Source organism: Protopterus annectens, chromosome 4.part1, assembly GCF_019279795.1.
Source record: "Protopterus annectens isolate FY-2018-M chromosome 4.part1, PAN1.0, whole genome shotgun sequence".
In the NCBI taxonomy this organism is placed as follows: domain Eukaryota; kingdom Metazoa; phylum Chordata; order Ceratodontiformes; family Protopteridae; genus Protopterus; species Protopterus annectens.
Genome location: NC_056734.1, coordinates 70,278,094 through 70,291,377, shown reverse-complemented (window position 1 = coordinate 70,291,377; position 13,284 = coordinate 70,278,094). Strand labels below are relative to the sequence as shown.

The following is a 13,284-nucleotide window of genomic DNA, read 5'->3' as shown; positions in this document are numbered from 1 at the left end:
AAATTTACCTATACATTTTAGGATTAGTTCTGAAACCTGATAAGCAGTGTGGCATTGTGAAGAAATAATAGAGCAGCCAGCTTGTGGATCAAATAACACTACCATATCACAGAATTATATAACATCCTGCTGTTAACCCCAGTAACTACTGTAGGTGACCCCTGTTAAAACCTAATCCTTAATCATAGACAGTCAACAGATAATAGGGATATGCAATTTCCAAATGTCTCTGTGGTCAACTTGGTAGATTTGGGCATCCTAAGGTAATGTAGCAATTGTCTGATGTTCTCAAACAACCAGTTAATCACGAAAGAAGGTAACACTGTATGCGAGAGATGTAAATACATAACTTCTGTGAAGGCAAAAATTTTGCATGTAAACAAGGTTGTCAGGAATACCCACACTACATCCCTCACATGTGTTATTCACCGCACACACAGATTGTCTTATGCTGAGGTGTTTAAAAGAAACCTTACTAAATCACAAAGACCTCCAAAGCCACCTAATGGCAGCAGTGCTCCTCAGCAGTCACTAAAGCACACACCAAAAGCAACACCAAACATTTCACATAAGCCTACACATAATGGTTCCCTAAGTGTAAAGCCCACAAGGCAAGTCTACACTTTACTCTTCTCATTGGGGACTCCATTGTGCGACACACAGATGTCCTACTCACCAGGTTGGACAAGGAGAAGATAACCGTTAGCTGCCTGTTTGGATCCAGGATCCACAATGTCATACATGCACTCAAGTTACTGCACCCCAGATACCAATATGATTCTTTCATAATTATGCAATTTACCAGAGAAATACTTCACTGGACTATATGAAAAGAGACTTAAGGAATTTCTCAGAATATATGTCACAGATGGGTATCAGCCTTGCATTGAGCAGCATTCTACATTCACCAAGGACGATGTCACAGTATAAACATAAAATGATTAATTTTAATAATTGGCCTAGGTTTTGGTTTCACTCCAGGGGAATCCATTATCAGTCAGCATAGGAAAACTTGGTCAAAAGACCATGTTGCTTTGCTAAGGATGGGTTGCACCTGTCCCCACTAGACTTTCAGATATTGGCTAAAACTTTATCCACTCCATTAGAGCCTTTTTAGACAATGCCAAAAAGACAAAACTACCAACATAGTGAAAAAGTGTACAAGCAGCCGTAAGGTGTTATTGCTTGATGCCTAGAGCCTAAACAGAAGACTCCACATCCATCAAGCCCACCTCACTCTGGAGAATGTAGACATCTGTGATGTGACCAAAGCTTGGTTTAAAACCATAGAAAGTACTCTGGAAGTGCAAGGCTTCAGTGCCTTCCACACATTCAGACCAACACTAGCACAGACTGGGGCCAAAGGTGGAGGTTACTGATCTGTTAGCAACAAACATTACCTCCAGGTTGGCTAAACAGAATAATACCATGGAGTTCATCCACATGCAGTTCACCATAGATGAGGTCCCTTACCATATCATGTCTAGCTACAGTAAGCCATCTATGCCCCTAGAGTCTCATGACTCTTACTTAAATCTATTACAGGCACTCACCATCCAGCCAAATACTCTATTCATGAGTAACTTTAACTACCCCTCTTTAGACTGGGAAACTTACAGTGCCTCAAACTCGCAGGCAGAATGCTTCCTGGGCTTTATTAACACAAACACCCTGGAACAGATAGTGCATGCTCCAACCAAGAGGATCAAACATACTGCATCTGGTACTCGGGTCTATATTAGAAGACCGAAACAGCAGTTACGCAAATACCGAAACATCAACATGGAAATAGTGAACTGCGAGAACGTTGAACGCCTGAAACCCCGAATTTCGAAATAGCAAATTGCCATAGTTGGCCCTTATCCAGCATAGCTCCGTAACTTAAATGTGCGATAGTTACTGACCTTAGGGTTAGGGTGCGGGTTAAGGTAAGTGCATATATATATATATATATATATATATATATATATATATATATATATATATATATATATATATATATATATATATATATATATATATATATATATATAGTAATACAGGCAACATGCACTTTATGGATATATAGTAATACATGCACTTTATGCACTTAACCTTAACCCACACCCTAACCCTAAGGTCAGTAACTATCGCACATTTAAGTTACGGGGCTATGCCCGGATAAGGGCCAGCTATGGCAATTCGCTATTTCAAAATTCGCAGTTTCGGGCGTTCGACATTCTCGTGGTTCACTATTTCTGTGTCAACGTTTCGGTATTCACGTAACTGCCGTTTCGGTCTTCTAATATAGACCCCTGGTACTCACCAATATAGGAGAGCATTGCACCCGCCTTGTGTCATGTCCTCATTAATGAGGTTGGATCACAGAGCTGTGTCATTTGAAGTAAAAATCGACCCAGAAAAAACATCTAAACCAGTAACAGTTAGTAACTGTTCAGAGGTAAGCTACATCCTATTAAATGCCAGTTTGTTAAAATTCAGGCCCCCCACCAACCCCAAGAAAACAGATAGCTTTGTAGAATTATCCGTAGAGGCACATCACAAACATGTGAGTGGCTGAGTAGAGGTTGCAATACCTACCAGAAATAAACCCAAAACAAACACTAAAAGCAGACCCCACTGGTGGAATCCTCACCTAAAAAGGGTATATAATAAAAGAAGAAAACTGATGACCAAAATCAGGAAGGGCAAGTCCCTTAAAAACAAGTGATCTCTTATACTACTAAATAAGAAAGTAAGAGGTCTAATTAAATCCAACAAGGTCAAATATGAGGTCAGGATAGCCAGTCACAAGGCCTTCTTCAGCTGCATCTGGAACTGTGAAGGTCACTCACAACAGTGTGCTGAACTGGTGGTGAATGGTACCACCTAAACCGATCAGGGTGACATAGCAAATATACTGACTAATAAGTTCAGCTCAAAATTCATCCCTACTCTCCCTCAGATCCGCCAGGTGAAATCACCTACAAAATACTTCCCCAGCAATCAGCAGGTGCTAGAAGCAATTGGTGAAGCCAAGAGCAGTGCCTCCATGCGTCCTGACAACATCCCTGGTTGCCTCCTGAATAGTCTAAAACATGACTTATCAAGACCATTTGAGGCACTCTTCAACTACAACCTTGAAACAGGTTACATTCCAAGTGAATGGAGGACCACAGCAGTCATTTCTTTCCACATGGGCAGACCATCAGCTGACCCAAGGAACTACAGATCCATCAGTCTTACAAGCCTAATATGCAAAGCCATGGAATGAATTATCATGGAAATGATAAACAAGGACATTGGCAACCTACAGACACTGGACCCATTCCAGTTTAACTTTAAGTGAAGGTCATGCATACTTAATCTGGTACACTTCTTTGAGAGGGTCACCAAAACAGTGGACGAGGGTAAAGTAGTCATACTGCATATCCTGACCTGGCTAAGGCTTTTGATACAGTACACCAGTCAGGCATTGTTGACAAGCCCTCTGAGCTAGGTGTAAACCCTTAACATAATTCATTGGATTGTCGGCTGGCTCACAGCAGGACCCAAGAAGTCAGGATTGGTGAGACCACCTCCATCAAGAGACCGATCACCAGTGGAGTATCACAGACTCTGTGCTGGGCCTGCTCCTGTTTAACATCTATTTCTTTGAAGTCAAGGCTAATGTTAAAAGTCTCTGGCTCACCAGGTTCACAGATGACTGTCAAGTGGAATCTTTTGTAAATTCCCCCAAGAAACAAATATCTTGCAAGTGGGTTTAACACAGACTGGTCCCAAAGCCATGTCCTAAAACTCAATGCCAAAAATGCATTATAATGTGCTGGAGGAAACTGTCAGTGCAAGATAATTACTCCATTGATAAAATGCCCCTAAGAATTGACCCAATACTAAGGGATCTGGGAACCATATATAGACAGCAATCTGGCCTTTGAGCATCATGTAGCTAAGGTAATAAGAAAATCATTCTTTGTTGCCCCGTTTATAGGTAAAGGTATGGCATCCAGGTCCAAGGAAGTTGTAGTACCACTCTACTTGGCCCTTATTAGACCAATCATTGATTACAGTGCCCCCATTTGGCATGTACCTAACAAGACACTTGCAACAGTTGGAATGCTCACAAAGGTTTCTTACTATGAGAATTCAGGGCATGAATACTCTGTCCTACACTGATCGCCTAAAGGCTCTATCTATGTATTCATTCTCTTACAGGCTGCTGAGAAGCGATCTTTGTCTAGCTTATAGGGCTTCCCCAGACCCAGCCCTAGTGGATCTGTTGCACATGCATAGAACAAACAGCACCAGAAACACTATATCCAGTGATGTGAACTTCCCTTTTGATATAAACAGAACATACCGGAGAGACTGGTATGTGTCCCAAGGATCCCAGCACTATAGAATAGGCTCCCCATCCATGCAAAATAGAGTTCATCTCTGAGCCTGTTCAAACAAAACCTTGACAATTGGATGGGAAATTGTAAATTTACCCCCGGTCTGGTTCCTATGCCCCTTATAGACAAAAGTCATCAATAAGAAAAGTATTATCCTAACTAATACTCTCCTTCACATCCTTAGCTACCTGCCTACTAACATGCACCCACCATGAAACTTGGGACCAAATGTTTTGGAGGTGTGCGGCTAGGCTTGTAGGAGCCCTAGTGGTCATTAGCCTAGTAGCAACATATGAAGCTATATAATGATGTTCATCATATTGATCACTGCTGCTGTAGCCTCAGCTGTGCAGGTTATATCCTGCATTAGCTATAATAGCCAGCCAGATTCCAAAACTTCTTCCATGTGCCCAACTGTCAAGTAGCTCAAGTTAAGCTTAGTAAAGACAAGTTTAGGAGTCAAGCCCTTCAGAGCTTTACTGCCACCAAAGAATGCTTTCCTCTGAGGCTTTTGAGGATCAATGTTTGGCTTATCCTGTTCTTTTGCTGGTCAGATAAGTTCCATTTGGGGAGGGGGGGGGGACTGCCATTTAATAGCTTGGTTTATTATTTATACTTTCTGCTTCAGGAAAGTTATTTTAAAGCTATAAATTTGTGTTTTAACTGACTGTCATAAGATAGTACTGTAGTTTTAAACAGAAGCTCTCTTTTTTCCTGGTAGCTTAAAAGTTCTTTAAAGTCATTGAAATACATTTTTCCTGTGGAGAAATTGTGTTTATTTTACTTTGTGGGACAGGAAAAGTATTTAAAATGTGTTTTACTGTGTTTATCTTGTGAAAAAGTGACTTTACAGACTTTTTAATTTTACTGGCATTTGCTGCTTGTTTTTCCTAGGAAAGAGGCACCATTTGTGGACAGCGCAGTGGTGCAGCAGTAGCATTGTCACCTCACAGTAAGAGGTTCTCCAGTTTGATTCTCGGCTGGGGTGCCTTCTCTGTGGAGTCTGCATGTCCTCCCTGTGTTCGTGTGGGTTTTCTCTGCGTGCTCCGGTTTCCTCCTACATTACAAAGACGTGTTTGGAGCATTTCTCCCTGGGCGTCTGCTGAAAATTGGCTTAGTTCCAAGTCAGACTTTCCCCGATAAATAAATGTTAAATTAAAATTTAATGCTTGACTGTAGAACAGACTGTGCATCCCATGGTCGGTCCTTCTTCCAGCCACAAAAAACAAAAGGTAAATCAAACAGCCACATCAGGCTAGCAGTTTACCTCAGCCACAGATGGATGACTCTGCTGTGACCATAGCTTGTTCCTCAGCTGCTCACCTTTTATCCCAAATCCCTCTGATGTATCAGCTACAGCCACTATGGATCGAGGGTTACCCAGGTCCTCTTCAGCTTTTGACGTCCCCTCACTGAACAAGGGAGAGCCATTCTTATAGGTCCTGGGAGAGGAAACGGGTAAGGTTTCCCTGCCTTGTCAGAATGTTGTGCCTATCCATAGGAAGGCTATTACTGCCACTAATAACACTATTGGCCCCATTTGTTCTGCCATAAAGAAGTAGAACACTAAGCATGTATTTTCTCCTCCTTAGATGACCTTAGACAAGAGTAGTTTACTGGATCTGGCTCAGGGTTTAATTTGGGCACTGATTTCTCTTGTAAGGTGGATTTTGTTGAAAGAAAATGGGATACTTCTTTTTCTGAAGAGATTCAAGATTCTGAATCTGAACAGGAAGATGAAGGGACAGTTACAGGGTTTTCTCCTCAGATTTCTGATTCAGTCTCAGAGGACAGACCAGTTTCTGATTCTCCCTGTGGTTTATTTCTGTCTCTGATACTATTTCTAGAATATTCCAGTGTTTTCATTGGGAGAACACTGAGGTTTCTCAAGCCTTCAGAAAAATACTTTGGCCTATAAGGAATTTCCAGAACCTGCACCCATTCCTGCAGTTTTGACTGCCTTGGCGGATATTTGTGTTACTGCCTGCAATTTTCCTGACTGTCAGTCATCTGCCCTTAAAAAGGCAGATAGGCTGTTTAAAATTCCTCAGTCAGTTTTTATATACTTTCCCCAAACCTGATCTAGCAGCTATAGCTTTAGTTAATTCTTCTGCTGCTAAACATTTAGTTAATTCCAGTCCTACTATTTTGATAATGATGGGAAGGTTATTGATAAGTATGTGATAAAGTGCGTGCTTCTGCAACTTTGATTTTAAATTGTCAGGCTCCTATGTTAGTCTCTCCTGACCAGTTATGCAAGTATGAGGAATGTTTTGTCTATAGTTTCTTCTTGTGAGGAAACATGCTTCTAATTTTCATCTGTTGTTTAAGTCACTACTCATTGTATACAGTGTATTTATGGCTGTGTTGATACTTCTTTAAGGGCTATGGTCAGGGTTTAATTAGGGCTATTTTGAGGAGGTTTGCATGGCTGCATTCTTAGACCCTCCCAGATTATGTTAAAATTGAAATTTTAAGTTCTCCTTTAGATGGAGATTTATTTTTTGGCCTCTCTCCTGCACAGGTGATCAAAAAGTGTGATGAAAGAGGTTAGCTGATACAAGGAATTTCTCTGTCTTCCTTTCTCAAAATTTCCAAGGGATTCTCTAACTCCTCATCCAGTTGTGGTATGAAACACAATAAACAGTCTCAGTAAAAAGCAGGTAGACAGACATTTCAGAAGAAATGACAAGTGGGGGTTCCAAGAAGAATTCTGGAAACTCCCAAGAACAAGTATAGTCCAATAAGTCAGAATGGCTATATGAGGATTTGTTTCCCCTTCCAGCTCTGACATCCCCTTTTTGTCTTCCAGAATGTCTGAGTCTCCACTTTTCTGTTTAGCCAAATATAGTTTCAGACAAATGGGTTCTGAAGATCATTTATCAAGATTACAGATGGCAATGGAAAGAAATTCCTCCTTTCTAGGGGATAATTCCTCATCCTCCCTACCAGACCATTTTCCATTCTCTTCTCCTGCTGCAAAGCATTCAGTCACAACAAATATGTCGGACTTTGTTTAGATACAATTGTCAAAGTGAGTAAGTGCAAGCTGCCTGAGCCAAGCAACTTGTCTTTCCATGGATTGTCTTCCTTCCTGAAACACTGAAAAGCAACTCTTACTTAAAAACGTTTTGTATTTAAAGTCACCAAAGGAAACAGTCCGTCATTCATGGGATCTTCATATTATCCTGATAAAACTAACTGTTTGAGCCTGGCTTCTCAGTGGCAGCTATATTTTTAACCTGGAAAAGCTTATTTTTGGTGATCATCACTTGCCCTTCATGCTATCATGTGCAGAGAGTCATACACAGTATTCCACTGCATCAGAGTGAGCTTCAGAACTAGCCCTTCTTTCAAGTAAAAGATGATGTCTGAACTAACTGGACAGTTTAACTGCCATCTTCAGTCCTAAAACTCAAATGTTTACAAACAGCTGTGATATTTATTACACAACAAAACTCAAAGATTAAAGGCAGTCTGTGCTGTTATTTGTCACCATGCCAGGCGATCATGGCAGGCCACTCTCTAAATGGCCACCATGCAGTTGCTAGCAAACTCCATTGCTGTTCATTATGACTACAGTAGGAACATTTAGAGGGGACAATTAAAGTCCATTCTACAAGGGAAATGGCACCACGGTAGCCTTCATTAGGAATGTGTCAGCTCACATTATTTGTAAGGCTGCCACATTGACAGAAGTGCACACCTTTGCTGAACACTGTAAACTGGACCTTCAATCAAAGAACAGGGAGTGCATCTTGCAGGGTCTATTATGATCTTTTCCATTTGAAGCTGCCTTATTGTTTTAGTACTGCTTTCATAAGTAAGAAATAGTACTGCATGAGCGACCCCTGTGATGAACACAGTAATTTGGGTATGCTCATAACAATTTTGGATGTTTAAGTAGGGTCACTGCTGTAGTATGGATTGACACTTCTTTACTTTTCTCCTTCCAGAGGGCATTGCCCCCTTGCAAAAGTGCTTAAAAGGTTTGAACAGTTTGATTAAAACAAAACCAATTAATTCTGAAACTGTTTATTTTATAAACTATCAAGATTTCACAGTTATGTTTTGCTGCTCTGATATGGAGACATAACCTTTTTCTCTGTAGTGCCAAGAAGTCACTTTTAAGTTGAAGATTAGTTTCAGTAAATCATTCCCAAGTTGGATAGCCTGCAGCTTTGCAATGTACCTGTTGTGCACATTTAAGGGCATCTTAACAGAAATGTGAAGCATAAAGGGCACCTTGACAGAAATGCGAAGCATAGTATCAGCACTAAAAAGTGGGGTCATAAAAATGATTTCTTAACTAAACATTGAAAGTCAAAACTCAGTGTAATACATCAGAAGCATTTTTGCAGTGGTGGGGCTTGTTTACTGTCTGATATTGGAGGGGGCTGTACCTCCTCACACCCCTGATATTTACATAAACTAACTCTGACTATTTAACCTCAGAGTAAGGAGGATTCTCTGAGACATTGGGTTATCTGCCTTAGTATACAGTTGTTGTTGCTTGAAGTTTTGAAAGTGTCGATCCAAACTGATTCACTTTATCTGGTACATAGGTACTATATGTTATCTGTTACTAAAATTAAGAATTGAAGTGTGTAACTGACTGTGGGTCTTTGTTATTCATATAATCATAATTAATCGTATCTTGTACTACAGGCTTAGACTAATGCCCCTACCCCCTGCCTGTTTTATATTCTAATATCAATCACCAAACTGCTTGTCTGTCCTGGCTTTAACTACTGATGTTATGTAGTCCAATCTCACCTACATTCTTACCCGTGGGTTTGGAGCCAAACCTCGACTCCAGCTCGGCCATACTGTAGCTCGAAGTTGGCTCGTGGCTAAGAGAGGTATCCCATGCTGCAGCACACCTATCCCCAGATCTCGTTTGCCGCTCGTACAGCTTGGACGTGGTCTCGCTCTTGGTGGTAAGTACAATTATTCGATTTATTTTTCAATATTGTAGCTCCAAAAGCTATTTTCATAGCTAGTGTGTGTGTTTTGCTTCTGCTGGTTGTGTGACCGGTTCTGTTAAACTTTTCTTGGTATCCCGTTTCCTTCTTTGGTGTTTACGGGCTAGGCCCATTTTAGTTAGAGGACCTAGTCCTCCCCTGTTTTTTTGTTGTGTGACTGTTTTTGGTGCACTTATTCCTTGGGCTAGACCCGTTTAACTTAGAGGACCTAGTCCTCCCTGTGCTTATCTCGCGGTCTCTAGGCCGTTTCAGTTAGAGGCTGTAGTTTCCCGCGCTCTATCTTGGCTACTTTGGTGAAAGTGTCCCTACTGTTTTTCCCTGTGTGTGTGCTTGTTATCAGCATGTCCAAGGATTCTAAAGAACATAGGCCTTCGGGCTTTAAAAAGTGTGTCAGATGTAATAATATGTCTTTGATGGATGGGCACTCAGTGTGCTTGTATTGCTTGGGGGCTATTCATCTACAAGAATCCTGCTTGTTCTGCCACGCTTTCAGTCCCTGTGTGCTGCAAGAGAGGAAGAACAAGCTTATTTTAAAAGGATTGCTGAAACCTTCCTTTGAAGAAGACTTGGAGAGGTCTTCTAGTTCCATATCCTCTCCTTCCAATCCGGACAAAAAACAGACAAAAAATTCTCAAAGAAACGCTCTCCGGCTCTGTCAGTTTCCTCGGAGCTGCCAGAGAAAATCACTAAAACTACAGTTGCATCTTCGGCTCCACTGGCTTCGGGGCTGACAAAAGGCAGTGCATCTGTCGTCATCGGCTCCCAGTCTGTTGGAGCCGGTGACAGATTTATCAGTTCGGAGCCAGTCTCCAGTTTTTCGATTGGTTTCTCCAACTCACAGGTCTCCCTCTGCAGGGAGATCCAGATCCCGACCATGTCCTGTAGGTCCTCTAGGACCCTTTTCGATGACAATGTCGATAGAGTGGTGAGGAAACTGCTCCAGTCATCGGTGCTGGCTAAATTGCTTTCGACCCCGGCCCAGTCGGCTCCGGAGCCCATCCTCCCTTCATCTTTGGCTGTTCCTCCTCCAAACCTTTCGTCGGAGCCAGATCTGTCAGTTCCGACGGACGCTGTGAAGTCGGTTCCAGTAGCCCCTTTTGGCATCTCGGCTCCGATCTCGCTCCGACCTTGTCGGTGCCGTCCACGGGGTCCAGGATTCACAGTTCACCGGTTGGAACTGAGAGGGAGGTCTCGCTCTGAGCCTTCCTCTCGGTGCTTTGGCTCGGTTGAGCGTGGACCCGACATCGGCTTCAGACCTCATCTCCAAGGGCTACTACCATATCTTCCACGGTTAGTCGACCTTCGGAGCCGGAGGAGATCAGCTTTCGAGGTCATGAGGAGTGTGCTGGCCAGGTCATCCGCTGCATCTTACGGCACCGACACTCTTCCCCCTCCAGCACCGATATCAGTCTCAGATCACCCTCTATCTAGGCACAGCGGAGACCTAAGGCCTCAGGATACCACCATGAGTGGTCCCCAGCTTTCTGAGGCTTCCCCAGATTTTTTACCTGAGGAGACCCCCAGAAAGAGTGTGTGCAAGAGGAAGCACATTGACTCCCAAGATGAGTCTCTCGCGTCTGACACCGACCTCGAGGAGTCCAAGGGATCCCCCATGTCATCTTCTGACGATATCTCTTTCTCAGATATCTTGGAAATATTGAGACAGAGAGGCGACTAGCCCTCCAAAGCCCCTTCTGAGGAGGAGTTGGTATTCCTGAAGGGCTTTGGGTCCCAACCCTCTGCCTCTTGGGTTTCTTCCCCATTCGACGAGCTCCTGGACCTCGTTTGTCGAAAGATTTGGGAAACTCCAGACACTGTGGAACCGGTCCCTAGGAGACCCAACAAGTTTTTGTCCTCTCCCCCTGATAAAGAATTTCTTACAAAAGGCTTTCCAGTAGATGCCATGGTGGTGGCAGCAGCCACCAAGAAGGAACTTGCAGAAACTTCATCTACTGTCCATCCCCCTAACAAGAAGTCCAGGGCTATGGACAGGTATGGGAAGCGCATGTTCTCTTCAGCGACCTTTACACTGCGGTTGCTGAACTATTTGTCGCATTTTACATGTCTCCAGAGAGATCTCCTAAAAGAGCTGGGATATTCTCTACAGGGTAACGTTTCTGATGATGTGGCTCAGAAGGTCAATGCTCAGATGTCTACCCTAAATTCTATTACCAACTCCTCCATGAGGCTGATCTCTTACGCAGCTGACAGAGCGAGCAGGGCTGTGGGTTCTGGAGTCTCTCTTAGGAGACACTCCTGGATGCACCTGTGCAACTTCGCAGAGGCTTTCAAGTCTACTTTCACCAACGCCCCCTTTGACGGTTCATCCTTATTTGGAACCAAGGTGAAGGACACTCTCACTAGCTGCGAGCAGGAAGGAAAAACCCTGTCTGCCGTGGGAGTCCATTTTTCCATGCCTTCTAGACCTTATCCCAAGGGCCAGAAGGGTGGAAAAATGTGGTTCAGAAAGTCGCAGAGGTTTTTTCACGATGCACAGAGTGATTCCCCCTCCAGAGGCAGATGAGGGGTGGAAATTTAGGTAGAGACTGCCGTAGAGGCAGAGGAGGCCCGTGTAACCAGGGGGACCATGATTCCTTTCATGGTTCTCCCTATCAGCGCTCCTGAGGGGAGGCCCAACTGTGTGTCTCTGGAGCTAGTCGGGGGTCACATTTCTCTGTACCCAGGAGCCTGGTGAGACATCACCCAAGACGAGTGGGTATTAGAGATAATTTCCAGACGTTATCATATTCCCCTTCTTTCTTATCCCCCTCCAAACAAAAGAATCCCAGACGTTCCACCCAGTCAAAGGGATTCCGCAACTTTAGAAGTACAAAAGTTGCTGTCAAAGGGAGCCATCCAGCCTGTCCCCTCAGACCAAGTAGGATTAGGGACTTACTCCAGATTCTTTTTGGTGCCGAAAAGAACAGGGGACCTGAGACCCATTTTGGATCTCAGCCGTTTGAACCTTCACGTTACAATCAATTCTCCCGTTATTAGGGAAATATGTGTGGATGTGCTCCATCGACCTCAAGGATGCTTACTACCATATCAAAATGGACAGGGCATCCAGAAGTCACTTGCACTTCTGGCTGGGAGCCAGTCATTTTCAGTTTCGCGCCATGCCTTTTGGTCTCACCACAGCCCCCAGGGTGTTCACCAAATGCATGGCAGTGGTAATGGCTCACTTTAGACGTCAGGGATTCCAAGTGTTTCCGTACCTGGATGACTGGCTCCTGTCTTCCACCACCAGGCATCTATCTGCTACAGACCAGGGATGCCACTATTGCGCTATGCCAAAGTCTGGGAATTACTTTGAATTGGGAAAAGTCTGCCTTGTTGCCCTCGCAACGTGCTACCTTTATCAGCGCCAAATTAGACACAGTGCTCATGAGGGTTTTCCTACCAGAAGAGAGAATTCAGGTTTTACAGCAGCAGGTCTACACTTTGCTACCACTGAAGAAGGTCAAAGCAGAAGTGGTCCTCAAGTTGTTAGGGACCATGGCTGCCACGATTATGCTAGTTCCTCTTGCAAGACTGCACATAAGGCTTCTTCACTGGCTACTTTTTGCCCAATGGTCTCTACAGCATCTCCCGCTCTCCCATCTTATTTTGATTACAGACAGGTGCAAGCAGGATCTGTGCTGGTGGCTTCAGACTAACAATCTCAATGTGGGTATGCCTTTAGTTCTTCCTTCTCCAGTTGCCACGGTGACCACGGATGCCTCCCAGATCGGGTGGGGGGACATTATCTTGGCAGGACAGTCCAAGACACATGGCAAGAATACGAGATCCATTTGCATATCAGTCTCTTAGAGATGAGAGGGGTACTATTAACGTTGCAAGCACTTCAAGGCTTTCTTCCTCATGGGACAGTTGCAGTCCACTCAGACAACATGTCAGTGGTATGGTATATGAACAAACAGGGA

General features: G+C 43.5%; 1 protein-coding gene across 2 annotated transcripts in view; it reads left to right on the top strand.

The window, feature by feature from the left end:
• The window catches only part of ZBBX (zinc finger B-box domain containing), a 2,136,907-nt gene that overhangs the window by 1,005,115 nt on the left and 1,118,508 nt on the right, over positions 1–13,284 (top strand). The window lies entirely within an intron of this gene.